Genomic DNA, 15719 nt, shown 5'->3' with positions numbered 1-15719 from the left:
CACACATTATAGCAAAAATTACCGATGTTTCTTGTCTATTGTGGAGGTTGTTGTGGAGGTTAGATTTGATTCAGGCTTATGTATTGCATTGTTGCAGAGTTTCAGGCCTATCTTATGCATAGTTGTTTGGATTAATGATGTTTCATTCCCGTGTCATACATTGTTGTAGAAATTAGTGATGTTTCATTCCAGTTTATACATTTTTGTAGAGATTAGTGATGTTTCATTGCCGTGTTATACGTTAGTGCAGAGATTAGTGATGTTTCATTCCCCTGTTATACGTTCTTGTCGAGATTAGTGATGTTTCATTCCCGTGTTATACATTGTTGTGGAGATTAGTGATGTTTCAAGGCTATTTTATATATTGATGTAGAGATTAGAGATCTTTCAGGCTCACGATATACATTGCCGGAGAGATTACAAATGTTTCAAGCCTATGTTACACATTGTTGAAGCGATTATACATTTTTCGTGCCGATGCTTTACATTCTTGTAGCGATTACAGGTGTTTCAGGCCTATGTTGCAGCTTGTTTTAGAGATTAGACATTTTCAAGCGTATGCTGCACATTGTTCTAGCGATTACAGTTGTCCCATGCCTATGTCACACATTGTCCCAGAGATTGCAGATGTTTGAGGCCTATGTTACGCATTGTCCCAGAGATTGCAGATGTTTCAGGCCTATATTACGCATTTTTCTAGAAATTAGAGATGTTCCAGGTCTATTTTGTACATTGTTGCAGAGATTAGAGATGATTCGGGCCTATCTTACATATCGTTGTAGAGATTAGATATGTTTCAGACCCAAGTTACTCATTGTTGTCGTGGCTTTTAGAGATTTTTAGGCCCATGTTATGCATTGTTGTAAAGATTTCAGATGTTTCAGTTCTACGTTGCACATTTCTGCAATTAATATATGTGTTTCAGGCCTATGTTACACATTGTTGTAGAGATTAGTGATATTTCTGCCCTATTTTATACATTGCTGCAACGATTAGAGATGTTTCAGGCATAATTCATATATTGCTGCAGAGACTATTTGTGTTTCTGGCCCATTTTACACATTTTTGTGGAGATTTTTGCAATGAATAGAGATGTTTCAGGCCTATGTTGCACATCGTTGTAGCGTTTGCAGATGTTCCAGGCTTTCGTTACATAATGTTGTACAGATGATACATGTTTCAGGCCCATGTTACACATTTTTTTGCAATGAATAGAGGTAGTTAGGCCTATGTTACACATTGATGTAGATATTACATTTGTTTCATGCCTATGTTACACATTATTGTGGAGATTGAAGGTGTTTCAGCCTGAAGTTAGACATTGTTGTAGAGATTTGAAATGTTTCCTGTTTATGTTATACATTAATGCAGAGACTAGATATGTTCCAGTCTTGTGTTACAAATTGTTCTTTAAGCGACAAATATTTCAGGTCCATGTTACACATTGTTGTAAAGATTACAATGTTTCATGTCTATGTTGCTTATTTTTGCAATGAGCTGAGGTGTTTTAGGCCTATGTTACAGATTGTTGCAGAGATTAGAGATGTTTCAGCTTGATGATACAAACTGTTGCTGAGATTAGAGGTGTTTCAGGCTTATTTTGTAGATTTACGTAGAGATTGCACATGTTTCAGGCCTATTTTATACATTATTGTAGAGATTAGCGATATTTCAGGCCTATTTTATACCTTGTTGTTGAGATTAACGATCCTTCAAGCTTATCTTATAAATTGTTGTCGAGATTAATGAAGTTTCAGGCGTATGATATACCTTGTTGTAGAAATTAAAAATGTGTCAAGCTTATATTATACTTTGTTGCAGAGATTAGACACGTTTCAGGCTTATGCTGCACATTGTTATAGCGATTACAGCTGTGTCATGCCTATGTTACGCATTTTTGTAGCAATTGCAGATGTTTCAGGCCAATGTTACGCATTTTTCTCAAAATTAGAGTTGTTCCAGGTCTATTATATACATTGTTGTAGAGATTAGAAATGTATCAGGCATATGGACAAATTGTTGAAGAGATTAGAGATGTTCCAGACCCATTGTGGTTGAGATCAGAGATGTGGATACTCATTGTGGTAGAGATTAGAGAATTATCGGGCCTATGCTGCGCAATGTTGCAGCGATTACAGATGCTTCTGGCCCATGTTATACATTGCTGCGAAGATTAATGATGTTTCAGGTCAATGTTGCACATTTCTGTAATTAATAGATGTGCTTCAGGCTTACTTTACACTTGTTGCTGAGATCAGAGATGTTTCTGGCGTGTTGTAGAATATTGCAGAGGTTAGAAATGTTTCAGGCCTATTTCATATATTGCTGCAGAGACTACTGGTGTTTTTGGTCCATGTTACACCATTTTGTTGAGATTTTTGCAATGAATAGAGATGTCTCAGGCCTATGTCGCACATTGTTGTAGCGATTGCAGGAGTTCCAGGCATTTGTTACATAATGTTGTAGCAATAACAAATGTTTCAAGCTCATGTTGCACATTTTTGCAATGAATGCACGTGTTTCTGTCCTACCAGGTCTTGGGGAGCTCAAGTGTCCACAGGGGCAGAACTGCAACTGAAGCCCGCAGCAAAGAGCACACGGCACAGGTAAACTTTCCCATTCCTTGTCAGAACAGAATCATCCTTGGAAAATAAGTGTCTAAATGGCATAGAAACACAAAGAGTCCGAGCAATATAGATTCATTAGAATTAAATATGGCAATGCAACAACAAAACATTTAACGTTCCAAATGTAAGGAATCTTACAACACCAGGTTATAGTCCAACAATTTTATTTTAAAATCACAAGCTTTCGGAGATTATTCCCTTCGTCAGGTGAGTGAGTGGCACGTTCCAAGGCACTGCACAGGAGTTTTACCAAACGAAATTTGAAAAGGAGCCACATAAGGAGATTGGTGACCAAATGCCTGGTCGAATAGGTAGGTTTAAAGGAGCGTCCTTAAGGAAGAGAGAAAGGTAGAGACACGGAGAAGTTTAGGAAGGGCATTCCAGAGCTTAGGGCCTAGGCAGGTCAAAAAGGACAGAGAAAGTACAAACAAAGCACTGGGATTAATTTCTAGAAGAATCCAATTCAAAAGCAGAGAACTCATGTTAAACTGATATTGCACTTTGGATAGACCTCACTTGGATTACTGAGCACAGTTGTGGTCCCCATGTTACAAAAATCCTGTCGAGGCACTGGAAAAAGTGCAAATAAAGATTTACAATGATGATACCAGAACTGAGACAGTATAACTATCAGGAAAGACTGAACAGACTGTGGTGCATTTTTCTAAACAAGTGAAGTTTGAGAGTTGACCTTATAGAGGTCTTTAAAATGATGAATGTGTTGTCTTGGGTAGACGGAGGGAGCATGTTTCCACACGTGGGGGAGACCAAAACTAGGATGCAAAAACATCAGAAATTCAGCCGTAAACCAATAGGAATTCAAGAGAAACTTCTTTACCGAGAGAGTGGTTAGAATGTAGAGCTTGTTAGCACAAGGAGTAGTTGAGCTGAATAACATAGATGCATTGAAGGGGAAGCTAGATAAGTACATGAGGGAGAAAGGAATGTAAGGATATGATGATAGAGTGAGATGAAGTAGGATGGGAGGAGGCCCGTGTGAAGCATAAACCATGGCATGGACCTGTTGGGCCGAAAGGCCTTGTTTGTGTGCTGTAAATTCTCTGTAATTTTATAGTGAATTCTGAAAAGTCGACGTGCAGAACTCAAAAGAAACTTCAGCAAGAGGCCGGGTGTCACAGAGAGTCTAAACTTCGGCCACTACGGATCTGAAGGTCTTAATTAAAATGGATGTGGGGTTTTCAAACACAGTCCTTGCTGAGAGGTTGGATTTGTTCCAAACCCGGCCTTAAGTGGGCAGACCGGCCGATCAAGAGCATCCATAAAACATATTTAAAACCTCTCCCTCAATCACTGAAGGAGAAGGGAATACAAAGTGATACTGATAGGATTAGATGAAGACATTTAGGAGGAGGCTCGTGTGGAGCATAAACACAGGCATAGATCAGTTGGGCCGAATGGCTTGTTTCTATGCTGAACATTCTCTGTAATTCAAGTTATTCCTTCCTTCTGCTTGGATTCGTTCTTCGAGGGAATGGGAATTTGACAATGTTGAAAATGGAGAGTAAAATTCTGTAAGTAAACTTCAATGGGAGATCCTCTCTCTCCACGGGATGCACAGATGCCGGACAGACTGAAGACTTTGAGTTAGAAATGGTCAGGTGTAAAACACATTCGGAACACGTAGGAAAACGTTACGTTCTGTGTCTAAAACTACTACGGCAGGGCTCCAACATATAATCTTCCAATAAAAAGACGATTCATACCAAAGTCAGACGCCTTGTGCATTTAGCCACAGGGCCACTGACTAGGGAATAAAATGTATTGGAGAGAATTCTGAGCAGTTTCAGAACCAGTGGTCTCCAGGGGGAAAGGACGAAAGAAAAATAACAGGTTTCGAACAAATGAGAAGATCCGCTGCGAGCAGGGTTAGAATCTGCCTGGGAAAGCCCAATGGATTTTGAATCCAACGACCTGACCCTATCAACCATCGCAGCTGAAATCGCACTGACACCCAAGGAGAATATTGCAGGACTGGAGAGAGAGGATGTCCTGGGAGGGCGTGGGGGCGTCAGGGAGTAAAGAAATAAAGAGGTCCCATTGCACTCCTGGGTTTGTTCTTTCGGCCACCAACCAGTGTGAAGGAAATAGAGGAGCACATTTGCACGGAAATTCCAGGGAGTTGCAAAAGCCAGAGAGCAGTGATAACGGGGGACTTCAACCATCCTAACATAGACTGGGATAGTAAAAATATAAAGGGCACACAGGTGGAGGAATTTTTGAAATGTATTCAGGATAAATTTCTTAAACGGTATGATTCCAGCCCGACTCGGAAGGAGATATTACTGGACTTAGTTCTGGGGAATGAGGTTGGCCAAGTGGAGCAAGTGTCAGTGGGGGAGCATTGAGGGAGCAGCGATCATAGGATTAGAATAGCTATGGAAAAGGACACAGACATCTCTAAAGTGCAAATACTCAATTGGAGGAGGGTCAATTTCAATGGGATGAGAACAGATCTGACCTGGGTAAATTGGAATCAACGATTGGCAGTCAAAACTGTAATTGAACAGTGGGCGGACTTTAAGGAGGAAGTGTTTCGTGTACAGTATAGGCACATTCCCTGCAGGCAATTAAAGCCAGAGCTCCCTGACTGACAGAAGAGATAGAGAGTAAAATGAAACGGAAAATTGGAGCATATGACAGATGTCAGGTTGATAAAACAAGTGAGAGCCAATTAGAATATCGATTGTTCAGAGGGGAAGTGAAAATGGAAATAAATGGGGCAAAGAGGGAAAGAGAGAGAGCATGAGAATAGACTGGCGACAAACATAATAGGGAATCCAAAAGTCTACTGCAGGCATGTAAACTGTAAAAGGGTAGTACCAGGAGTGGTGGGTCCGATTAGGGACCATACAGGAGATCTACTCATGGGCAGAGGGTGCATAAGAGATTTTTTGATTGATTCCAGTGATGAGGAGTTTTAGTTACGTGGATAGACTGCAGAAGCTGGGGTTATTTTCCTTGGAACAGAGATAGTTGCGAGGAGATTTGATAGAGGTTTTCAAAATCATGAAGGGTCGAGACAGAGTAGATGGAGAGAAACTGGCGGAAGGGTCAAGAACCAAAGGAGAGAGATTTTAGGTGATTTGCAAATGAACCAAAAGTGACATGAGGATTTTTATTTAGGTTAGGATCTAGAATGCACTGCCCGAGGGGATGGTGGAGGCAAATTCCATCATGGCCTTGAAAAGGGAACTGGATAAGTAATTGAAAGGAAAAAAAAATGCAGGGCTACGGGGGAAAGGGCGTGGTAATGTGACGGGTTAATTGGTCTCTCTATCAACCTATCTCGTTGCTCCACTCTCCAACTATGTCTCTCTCTCTGCTTCACTCTCCTCTGCTCGCTCTCTGTCACTCTTTGTGTCATTTTTGTCTTTTCCTCTATCACTGTCTGCCCGTTTGCTCCCTCCCTGCTCTGTGTCTCTCTTTCTCTGTCTCTCTGTCTCTCGCTATCTGTCTCTCTCTATCTTTCTCTCACTCTCTCCTTTCATTTTCTGTTGATCATTACAGATTTGTTTCCTCAACCTGCACAGTCTCTCTCTGTCTGTCTCTCTGTATCTCTTTCCCCTTCCCTCTCGAGACTCTCTCTGTCTCTTTATCTTTGTTCCTCTCTCTCTGTCTCTCTCTCTGTCCCAATTCCTTTCTGTGTGTGTGTGTGTGTCTCTCTCTCTCTCTCTCTTTATCAATTGGCCTCTCGCCTTGTCTCTTTATGTCTCTTTGTATGTCTCCCTGTCTATCTGTCTCTCTCTCTCTGTCTCTGTATATGACTCTATATCCGTCTCTCTCCCTCTCTTTCTCTCTTTGCCTCTCTGTCTCCCTCTGCCCCTCTCTCTCTCTCTGTCATTTTATCTCTTTCCGTCTCTCTAAGTCTCTTCGTTTCTTTATCTCTCTCCCGTCCCTCCCTCTCCTACTCTCTCTTGCCTTCTCCCCCTCTCTCACTCTCCCTCTCTTTCTAGCTCTCTCCCTGTCTGTCTCTCTCTGTCACTCTGTGTCTGTGTGTTCATCAGTCTCTCGTTCTTTTTCCATCCCCCTGCCTCTTCTTCTACCTATCGCTTCCTCTTCCCCGTAGATGCTGAGAGGTTGTTTCCATTGGCTGCAGAGTCTAGAACTCGGGGCATAGTCGCAGGATAACTGGTCGGCCATTTAAAACGGAGATGAGGAGGAATTTCGTCGCTCAGATGGTTGTGAACCATTGAATTCTCTCCCACAGAGGGCTGTGGATGCTCAGTCGTTGAGGAGTTGAAGTAGAAGATCGGCCATGATCTGATTGAATGGAGCAGCAGGCTCGCGGGACCGAATGGCCTACTCCAGCTGCTATTTCTTATGTCCTTATGATCTTATATTCTCTCCCTCTCTCTCTGTCACCAACTCTCTCTCTCTCTCTCTCTGTCGACCCCACTCTCTCTCTCTATCCCTGTCTCCGTGTATGTATGTCTGTCTATCTCTCCTTCTTTCCCTTTCTCACCTTGTATCTCTCCATCCCTCTCCTTTCTGTCTGTCTGTCTCTCTCTCTCTCCACCACTCCTTGTCAGCAGTGACCGCTGCTGGAAACATAAGAACATAAGAACATAAGAAATAGGAGCAGGAGTGGGCCAATCGGCCACTGGAGCCTGCTCCGCCATTCAATAAGATCATGGCTGACCTGGTCCTAACCTCAAATCTAAAATCATGTCCAATTTTTTGCCCGCTTCCCGTAACTCCTAATTCCCTTTACTTCTAGGAAACTGTCTATTTCTGTTTTAAATTTATTTAATGATGTAGCTTCCACAGCTTCCTGGGGCAGCAAATTGCACAGACCTACCACCCTCTGAGTGAAGAAATTTCTCCTCATCTCATTTTGAAAGAGCAGCCCCTTATTCTAAGATTATGCCCCCTCGTTCTAGTTTCACCCATCCTTGGGAACATCCTTACCGCATCCACCCGATCAAGCCCGTTCACAATCTTATATGTTTCAAGAAGATCGCCTCTCATTCTTCTGAACTCCAATGAGTAGAGTCCCAATCTACTCAACTTCTCCTCATATGTCCGCCCCCTCATCCCCGGGATTAACCGAGTGAACCTTCTTTGTACTGCCTCGAGAGCAAGTATGTCTTTTCTTAAGTATGGACACCAAAACTGTATGCTGTATTCCAGGTGCGGTCTCACTAATACCTTATATAACTGCAGCAATACCTCCCTGTTTTTATATTCTATCCACCTAGCAATAAAAGCCAACATTCCGTTGGCCTTCTTGATCACTTGCTGCACCTGCATACTAACCTTTTGATTTTCTTGCACTAGGACCCCCAGATCCCTTTGCACTGCAATACTTTCCAGTTTCTCGCCATTGAGATGATAACTTGCTCTCCGATTTTTCCTGCCAAAGTGCATAACCTCACATTTTCCAATATTGTATTGCATCTGCCAAATCTCCGCCCACTCACCCAGCCTGTCTATATCCCCTTGTAGGTTTTTTATGTCCACCTCACTCTCTACTTTCCCTCCCATCTTTGTATCATCTGCAAACGTTGACATGTTACACTCGGTCCCCTTCTCCAAATCGTTAATATAGATTGTAAAGAGTTGGGGACCCAGCACCGACCCCTGCGCTTCAGCTATGATGAGAGACTGGGAAGATTGGGTTTGTTTTCCTTGGAGCAGAGGAGGCTGAGGGGGGACATGATTGAGGTGTACAAAATTATGAGGGGCACAGATAGGATGGATACTAAGTAGCTTTTTTCCTTCGTTGAGGGTTCTATAACAAGGGGGCATAGATTCAAGGTAAAAGGCGGGAGGTTTAGAGGGGATTTGAGAACGAACTTTTTCACCCAGAGGGTGGTTGGAGTCTGGAACTGACTGCCTGAAAGGGTTGTGGAGGCAGGAACCCTCACAACATTCCAGAAGCATTTGGATGAGCACTTGAAATGCCATAGCATACAAGGCTACGGACCAAATGCTGGAATATGGGATTGGTTTAGACAGGGCTTGATGGCCGGCGCGGACACGATGGGCCGAAGGACCTCTATCCGTGCTGTATAACTCTATGACTCTATGACTCTATGACCACTGGCTACTGGTTGCCAGTCCGAGAATGTACCATTTATTCCAACTCTCAGCTTCCTGTTAGATAACCAATCCTCCACCCATGCCAGAATATTACCCCCAATCCAGTGATTCTTTATCTTGAGCAATAATCTTTCATGTGGCACCTTGTCGAATGCCTTCTTGATGTCTAAATACACTACATCCACTGGTTCCCCTTTATCCATTCTGTACGTTATATCCTCAAAGAACTCAAGCAAATTTGTCAGACATGACTTCCCCTTCGTAATGCCATGCTGACTTTGTCCTATTAAATTATGTTTATCCAAATGTTCCGCTACTGTCAGGTGCTGACAACCAGTGTCCCCTGTGACATAGGAGATAAATTTCTTGGTGTGAAGTATCAGTGAGGCAGCCTGGGTCTGTGGAGCCCGTCCCTCAGCGACAGTCGGTATGTGCATGGCGTGGGAGGAGGGAAAAGGAAAGTTCAATGTCAAGTGAATCACGAATGTTACCAGAATTACTGTGAAATGTAAAATTAGCTGCATTTCACCAACAGTCCACTGGGGGGAAGGGAGAATATTTTAGACAAAGGTGCCATCTTCTGGTAGCACGAAGTATCACACTGCAGCGTTTGATGAGTCTGAAAGCACAGGGAGAAGCCATTCAGACCATCGTGCCTGTGTCTGCTCTTTAAAAGAGTTATCCAATTAGTCCCAGTCCCCTGCTCATTTCCCATAGCAATGCAACTTTCTCCCCGTCAAGTATTTATCCATTTCCCTTTTAAAAGTCACCAATGAATCTGCTTCCTCCACCCTTTCGTGCAGTGCATTCCAGAACAAAACAATTCGCTGCAGAAACGAAATTCCTCATCATCTCGCCTCTCTGCTTCTTTGGCCAATTATTTAAATCTGTGTCCTCTGGTTAGCGGCCTTCCTGCCAGTTGAAACAATTTCTCCTTCCGAACTATAGCAAAACCCCTTGTAAATGTGAAGACCGCCAATAAATCTCCCATTAACCTTTTCTGCTCTAAGGAGAACAATTCTAATTTCTCCAGTCTCTCTACGTAGCTGAGCTGCCTCATTCCTGAAACTATACCAGTCAATCTCATCTGGAACCTCTCCAAGGCTTTCACATCCTTCCTAAAGTGTGGTGCCCAAGAATTGGACACAGTACTCCAGCCGCGGCCGAAAACAATGATTTATAAATGTGTTGCATAGGGACAGGAGGTGGCCATTTAATCCCTCGAATCTGTTCCACCATTCAATAAGATAATGGCTGATCTGTGCCGTAACTCCATATGCCCTCCTTAGCCCCATATCACTTAATACCTAAGGTTAACAAAAATCTATCAATCTCAGATTTTAAATTAACAATTGAGCTGGCATCAACTGCTGTCTATGGAAGAGGGTTCCAAACTTCTACCAGCCTTTGCGTGTAGAAATATTTCCTAACTTCACTCCTGAAAATCATGGCTCTAATTTTTAGGCTATGTCCCCAAGCCCCAGACTCGTGAACAAGCGGAAATAGTTTCTCTCTTTCTATCCAATCAATTCCCCTTAATATCTTGAAAATTTCGAGCAAATCACTCAAATTCCATGGAATACAACCGTAGTTCGTGTAATGTCTCCTCGTAATTTAACCGTTGGAATCCAGGCATCATTCTAATAAATCTACACTGCACTCCCTCCAAGGCCAATATATCTTTCCTAATGTGTGCAGCACAGAATTGATTACAGTTTTCAGGAGGGGTCCAACATGGGCTTTGTATAGTTGTTGGATAACTTCTGCCACCTGTATTCTAGTCCTCCAGATATAAAGGCCAGCACTTCCAACACCCCTTTTGATTATTTTCTGTACCTGTCCATAACATTTCAATAATCTATGTACAAAGTATCTTTGGCCCTTCAATGTTCCCAGCGTTTCACCATTTAGAAAGTGCTCTGATCGATCCATTTTAGGTCCAAAGTTGATGAGCTCACACTTGCTTACAATGAAATCCATTTGCCACAATTTTGCCCATTCAATTAATCTATGAATATCTCTCTGTAATGTTATGCTTCCATCTACACTGCTTACAATGCTGCCTATATAATTGTCATCGACAAATTTGGATATGAGGCTCTCTATCCCGTCATGTAAGTCGCAAATAAATACAGTGAATAGTTGAGGCCCCAAGAGAGATCACTGTGAGACACCACGAGTCACATCCTGCCAAATTGACAACCTGCCCATGATCCCAAAGGCACGAAGCAGAGAGAAAATCCCGAGATATTTCGGTGAGAAACTGTTGAACAAGTTCGAAGGAAAAATCACATTTTTCAGGTGAAAGAAAGATTTGCATTTTATAGCCACTTTCACGTCCTCAGGGCGTCCGAATGCGCTTTATAGCCAATGAACGGAGTTATGGTTGTAATGTAGGAAACGCGGCAGTCAATTTGCACAGAGCAAGGTCCCACAAGCAGCAATGCGAGAATGATCAGATAATCTATTTAAAGTGATGTAGGTTGAGGGGTACATATTGTCCCAGGACACCAGGGAGAACTCCCCCTGCTCTTCTTTCAACGGTGTCCGTGGGATCTTTTACGTCCACTTGAGAGGACAAATAGGGCCTCGGTTTAACGTCTCATTCGAAAGACGGCACCTCCGACAGTGCGTCACTCCCTCGGTACTGGCACCAGGAGTGTCAACCTGGATCATGGGCTTAAGTCTATCGAGTGGGGAATGAACCCACGACCTACTGACTCAGAGGTGATAGAACTACAAACTGAGCTCGGTGAAAGGGCAGGATATAATTTGAGGCAATAAAGATTAAATCTCCATTTTCAAGTCATCCAATCTCTCCTTACTCCCATTGAACTGGTAAGTGTCCTATGAACTTGAACATGGGCATATAAAGAATAAGAAACACTAGAACAAGTATTTTCAAATTAAATGATAGAGATCAATTGCCACAAGCTGGTTTAAATGATGGATATCGTGTGTAAAAATGGCTGCTTTCGATTACAAGAATGTCACTTTAATAAGTAAAAACTGCATGCACACACACGCACACACACACACACACACACACACACACACATATATATATATATATATATATATAGTTTTGAGAGATAAATATGCTCTGTTAAATTGTAGAAATGCTGCCTCAGGTTATATACATGTTGTTTGGTTTTAAAGAGAGGCCATTTGATTCATACTTAATATTTTAAATAATACAAATGATGAATTGAAATATAACGATAAAACATTAAATTGTTTGCTGTTTATACTTAATGAAAAACTCTGTAATATTGATGAACAGGTCATGGAGATGGGCATCAGGATGTAGATTTTGAAAGCAGAAACAAAGTCCACAAAGGATTGTGAGAGACTAAAGTAAAAAATAATAAATTATTAGGTGGGATCAGACTAAGTGAGAATACGAGAAGGTCTAAGGTAGGTTTAGAGTGCATGTGTGTAAACGCACCAAGCATGGTAAATAAGGTAGGTGAGCTGCAGGCGCAAAAAGCCACATGGGAATATGTTGTCGTGGCGATAACAGAGACCTGGCTCATAAAAGGGCAGGATTAGGTGCAAAATATTCCTGGATACAAGGTGTTCAGAAAGAAAGGGAACGAAAAAAAGGAGGCGGGGTGGGGAGTGGGGGTGGTGCGGGAGGCTGGTGGCATTATTGTTTAAGGAGAAATTTGCAGTGCTGGAGAGAGAGGATTTCCTTGATAGAATCTATTTGGTTAGTGTTAAGAAACAATAGAGGTGCCATTACAGTACTCGGTGTACTCTGTATGCCACCCTATTTTGGGAAGGATATAGAGGAGCAAATTTGCAGGGAAATTACAGAGAACAGCAAGAACTGCAGACTTGTGATAACTGGGGACTTCAACTATCCTAATATAGACTGGGATAGTAATAGTATAAAGGGCAGAGAGAGTGAAGAATTTTTGAAGTGTGTTCAGTAGAATTTCCCTGATAAGTATGTTTCTGGCCCAAGGAAGAAGGAGGCCTTGCTGGATCTGTTTCTGGGAATGAGCTGGGTTAAGTGGAACAAGTGTCATTGGGGAACATTAAGGGAACAGTGATCATAATATCCTAAGGATTAGATTCGTGATGGAAAATGACAAGGAACAATCTCGACTAAAAAAACTTAATTGGATGTGCGCCAATTTTGGTGAGTTGAGAACGGATCTGGCCCTGGGAAATTGGTGTCAAAGATTGGCAGGAGAAACTGTAATAGAACAATGGGCAGCCTTTAAAGCGGAGATAGTTAGGGTACAGTCTAGGTACATTCTCAAGAGGGGGAAAGATGGGGCTACGAAAGGCAGAGCTCCCTGGATGACGAGGAGATGCAATATAAACGAAAATGTACAATACTGAAGGTGGTTCATGTTGAGGGAGACCTGGTGGGATTTATGGACAAACCTTTGAAGGTTGCAGAATAGAAAGAGGAAGCGATTAAAAATGCATACGGGTTCCAGGGCTTTGTAAATAGAGGCACAGAGTACAACAACAAGGAAGTTATTTTCAACCTTTATAAAACACTGGTTCCGCCACAGCTGGAGGATTGTGTCTAATCCTGGGCACCGCGCTTTTAGAAGGATGTGAAGGCCTTAGAGAGGATGCAGAAACCATTTACTCGAATGGTTCCTGGGTGAGGGACTTTCGCTACGTGGATGGACTAGAGAAGCTGGGATTGTTCTTCTTCGAGCACGGAAGGGTCAGAGGAAATTGTAAGTATCCAAAATCATGACGGGTTAATTCAGTAAATAAAGAGGAACTGTTCCCATTGGACACAGATTTAAGGCGATTGGCAAAAGAACCAAAGGTGACATGAGGAAAAACTTTTTTACACAGCGAGTATTTGTGATCTGGAATGACCTGTCTGAAAGACTGGCGGAAGCAAATTCAATCGTGACTTTCAAAAATGAATTGGATAAATACTTGAAGGGAATAATTATCAGTGTTACGAGGAAAGCGCAGGAGAATGTGACTGAATGGATTGCACTTACAAAGAGCAGGAAAGGACTAGATGGGCCGAATAGCCTCTTTCTGTGCTGTAACCATTCTTTGATTCTATGATTCTATATCTATAATCGACAACAACTTGGATTTATATAGCACATTTAACGGAGTAAAACGTCCCAAGTCGCATTACAGGAACGTTATCAGACAGAGTTTGAAACCGAGCCACATAAGGAGGCATTAGGACAGTTAACTAAAAGCTTGGTCCAAGAGGTAGATTTGAAGGAACGTCTTAAAGGAGGAGACAGAGGTAGAGAGGCGGAGAGCTTTAGGGAGGGAATTCCAGAGGTTACGGCCTAGGAAGCTGAAGGCGCGGCCGCCAATGGTGGAGTGATGAAAATCGGGAATGCACAAGAGGCAAGAATTGGAGGAGTGCAGAGATCTGGGGTGGGGGCAGGGTAGTTGTCGGGCTGGAGGAGGATACAGAGATAGGGAGGGCGAGGCCCTGGAAGGATTTTAACACGAGGATGGGAAATTTAAATTCGTGGCGTTGCCGGACCATTATTCAATGTGCTTCATACTTCTCCACATTAAACGGCATCTGCCACCTGTTAATCCATTCAACAAACCATCAATGTCTTCCTGAACTCATTTATATTTCCGTTACTGGTTCTTTAATCTCCTAATTTTGTGTCATCAGCAAATGTTCCGATTGTGCTCCCTTTTCCCAAATCCGAATAGTCGATATATAGGGAGCGGAGATGTGGGCCCAACACTGACCGTTGGGGTAATGACTTCCACCCCTCCTCCATTGGAACATAGTTACGTAGGAATATGGGAAAATAGCGACATAGGAACTTAGGAACAAGAGCAGACCATTCAACTCCTCGAGCCTGTTTCGATCAATTCGATCATGGCTGATCTGAATCTTAACTCCATCTACCCGTGCCTAACTCATAATACCCGTGCCTAACAAAAGTATATAAATCTCAGTTTTGGAATTTTCAATGAATCCCCAGCCTCAACAACTTTTGGGGGCGAGAGTTCCAGATTTGCACTGCCCTTTGTGTGAAGAATTTCTATCTGACATCATCCGTGAACGGACCGGCTCGAATTTTAAGGTTATTCCCGTTGTTCTGCACTCCCCCACCAGAGGAAACATTTCCTCTCCATCATCTTAAACGCTTCAATTAGATCTTCTGTTCGAATTAGAATCTTCTATTCTCAAGGGAATGACATCCACGGATCGACACTGCTGGTCCAAAATGGATGACCTCACAGTTAACTGCTTTGATGTTCATCTGCCACAGTTTTGCCCACTCACTTAATCTACAAATGTCTCTTTGTAATTTTCTGCTCCCGTGCACACGACTTGCTATGCCATCAATCCTTGTGTCATTTGCTAACTTGGATAAATGGCTCTCTATTGTGTTATCCATGTCAATAATAAATAGACTGAATAGTTGATGCCTCAGTGCAGATACTTGTGAGTTGAGGTGTTGGGGAAGGGGATCAGGGTGTGGGGAACTGCTTCAAGAGCGGGGACGGATACAGAGGGTGGGAAAGATGTTCAGGGGTTTGGGAAGGGATCAGAGATTCATTGGCTGGGGGAGGGGTTTATTTGGTGGGAAGGTGTTCAGGAGGAGGGGAAGTGGTCGAGAGGATTGGAAATGGTTCAGGGGTGGGGCAGGGTTTCAGAGGGAGGGAAGGAGTTCAGGAGTGGGAAGCGATTCACGGGATGTGAAGGAGTTAGGGAAGATGCTCAGGTGGTTGGAATCATATCAGCGGGTAGAAAGGGGTTTCGGGGATGGGAAGATGTTGAGGGGAGGAGAAGCGGTTGAGTGTATCGAGAATGGGTTCGTGGGTTTGAAAAGGGGTTCAGGGGATGGGAAGGGTTTCATTGTGACTGTATGGAATTCACAGTGTGGGAAGGGCTTCAGTGGATGGGAAGCTGTTCAGGGAAGGCGTTCAGTGTTTGGGGAAGGGCCTGAGGGTGTGGGAAGGGGTTTATGGGTTGGGCAATGTGTTCAGATGGTTGGAGGGATCCGACGCGCGATCCTGGTTGCCTCCCGGGGTTTGAATCCCGATTCT

At 43.0% G+C, this 15719-nt stretch overlaps 1 long non-coding RNA gene across 3 annotated transcripts in view; it reads left to right on the top strand.

The window, feature by feature from the left end:
- Positions 1 to 15093, top strand: part of LOC137312962 (uncharacterized) — a 70826-nt gene extending 55733 nt beyond the window's left edge. For all 3 annotated transcript variants that reach the window (XR_010960969.1, XR_010960968.1, XR_010960967.1), the window contains 2 exons: positions 2535 to 2606; positions 13223 to 15093. This is a non-coding gene — a long non-coding RNA (uncharacterized lncRNA). The remainder of the gene's footprint in view (positions 1 to 2534; positions 2607 to 13222) is intronic.
- The last annotated feature ends 626 nt before the right edge of the window (positions 15094 to 15719 follow it).

Source organism: Heptranchias perlo, unplaced genomic scaffold (genome assembly GCF_035084215.1).
Source record: "Heptranchias perlo isolate sHepPer1 unplaced genomic scaffold, sHepPer1.hap1 HAP1_SCAFFOLD_44, whole genome shotgun sequence".
NCBI classification, from domain to species: domain Eukaryota; kingdom Metazoa; phylum Chordata; class Chondrichthyes; order Hexanchiformes; family Hexanchidae; genus Heptranchias; species Heptranchias perlo.
Note: the sequence above shows the minus strand (reverse complement) of the source record. Positions and strands in the feature narration are given on the sequence as shown.